The sequence below is a fragment of the Poecilia formosa genome, unplaced genomic scaffold, assembly GCF_000485575.1.
Source record: "Poecilia formosa unplaced genomic scaffold, Poecilia_formosa-5.1.2 Scaffold179, whole genome shotgun sequence".
Classification (NCBI taxonomy): Eukaryota; Metazoa; Chordata; class Actinopteri; order Cyprinodontiformes; family Poeciliidae; genus Poecilia; species Poecilia formosa.
Genome location: NW_006800118.1, coordinates 361,005 through 363,253, shown reverse-complemented (window position 1 = coordinate 363,253; position 2,249 = coordinate 361,005). Strand labels below are relative to the sequence as shown.

The window sequence follows — 2,249 nt, the reverse complement described above, 5'->3', positions numbered from 1 at the left end:
TATATCTAGCCGTTATGGTTGTTTCTAATTTCTTTGTTCCTCAGTTTGTATTAGATCTGTTCTACGTTTTCTCCTTGTATCTCTTCATCATGTTTCTTTCAACCAAGTTATTTTCTAGTGTTTGTGTTATTTATTTATCCTGCATGTTTTAGTTTCCTCCCTTGTGGTAGTAACAACCTTTTCAGCAGGCCAATGTTCTTCTTAGGCCATCATTGGATCGAGGTGCGTTAAACCAGGGAGAGAACTAAAACATGCAGGATGCCGGCCCTCCAGGCACCACTGATCTAGGTCTTAAGCTGAAGTACAGCACTACTCTTACTTGAGTACAATTTTTGGGTACTCTACACACCACTGGTGTGCCAGTTAAAAAAGACTGATCAACTAATCCTACAGAATATTTAGGTTGACACCAGGTACCCCAACAAGCATGTCAGGACTTTAGAAAGCAGTTTTTAGTCAAATATTGGAATCAAGTAATGGAAGGTATGTTACCTTCACCCAGCAAAGAGAAAAACAACAACAACTTTCCTTCATTTCTTTTGAAAATCATTTTTATTTAACCCCTTAACTGTCAACATCAAAACAATTACATGTTCTCCAATGTTTGCATGAGGACACCAGTGTCCTCATAATGGTGAAATGGGTTTTAACATATCAGTTTGAGGAAGCAATACAGTTGCCAATAGGCTGTTCCCCATATCAGTTTATGGGCAGATATTTTAGCTAGCTTAACCTGGAGTTCCCCTTTTAATATCCGTTGATAGACACGTTTCCAGAAGGGATGGGTGTCTATTAAAGTGATTCATGTCCCGTCGTACCATGAAGCGTCCCCAAGCCTCCTGCCCTGGTGACATTCAAAAATGACAGCACAGACTCAGGTACACAGACAAAAGTTCATGTGTGTGTGCAAACAACCCCTTAAACATAACACACACACTCACACACCCACACACACATAAAACTAAGATTCCCTCAGCTCCCCCCCCCCCCCCATCAGACAAGTGAAGCCTTTTAATTATCTGCTGATTACCTGTTAGATCACCTTAGCTAATGGAGAGCAGCTCCCCAGGGAGCCATCCAATCCAACTCTCATCTCACACAATGGGCTCCTCTTCACTGGAGAGAGTAGACTCGATGTGTGTGAGCGTGTGTGAGTGTATGTGTGAGTGAGAGAGAAAGAGAGGGAGATAGACAAAGAGTCCCTTTGAGGCAGATGCTGAGATTAGTACTGAAAATAGTCGTCTATTTATTCTTCCATACACTAGATTACCATCACACCCTGCTCCACATGCAGACACAAACTCACCTCTATGGAGTCGGGTTTTTGAAGCAGACGTCTATTTTTATCAAAGTTGAAGCTGACAGCCAGCAGTCCAGACTTTTCACTTAAAACATGTTGCCGTCACTTGATATGTGTTTTTTCTATAATTACTCATGAATACATTGCTTTGCACGTTTCTCTAGTATTCTCTAGTCAATAAAATTCAAAACTGCTACAACTCTAAACAAATGTACCAAACTCTACCAAGCCAAACTTTAGAAAAAAGGATAAAACTCAAAATAGAAACTTTTGGACATAAACAAAAAATCTCAACTGAATATCATTTTCATTCACTCACTCATAACAATGGCTGTTATTTAGTCACCAGACAAACTGTTCAGTGAATGTGTATTTATTTAAAGGGGACATTGCATATTGACAATTGGTGTTTCAGTCTATGATGTAAATGTGCCATATTTAACCACAGAGGCTCATTTTCATCTGCAGTCCCTGGTGGGTTTTGTGGCATAGAGCAAAACATTCAGTTAGTTGATTGGCAAACTAGAAAATACAGAAAATCAAAAACACATTGCCCATGTACCACAATCATTTATCTACATATGATCACACATTTATAATTATTAATTACCAACCTCTCTTTAATGGATTAAGGAAACTGCTTAAATTGTAATGTTCCTCAATTGTTAATACAGTGTTCTGAGTGTCAGGGGATGTTTATTAGATACTTGTGGAGAGTTTGGTTAATAAAGTCATTTAATGGAGGAGCAGACAGACCACACAAATATATTATACACCTTTAAAATATCAAATAATTTAATCCTGTTTTAAGATTATACTTATACTTAGCTAAAACTCTGCAACAATGCTATGAAGGTTTTTGTAATCTAATAGTTTTAAAGCTTGTTTATTCAGTCTTCTATTGATTGTAATGTAGTCCTTCCTGCTTGTGTCCAACTGGTTATACAGT

At 38.1% G+C, this 2,249-nt stretch overlaps 1 long non-coding RNA gene across 1 annotated transcript; it reads right to left on the bottom strand.

Annotated features, from left to right (window-relative positions):
* Positions 1-605: 605 nt before the first annotated feature.
* Positions 606-1,523, bottom strand: LOC107837825 (uncharacterized). The gene is made up of 3 exons (XR_001663870.1): positions 1,307-1,523; positions 1,031-1,130; positions 606-844 (listed from the first exon to the last, which is right to left on the bottom strand). It is a non-coding gene; the product is annotated as an uncharacterized LOC107837825 (long non-coding RNA).
* Positions 1,524-2,249: the final 726 nt, after the last annotated feature.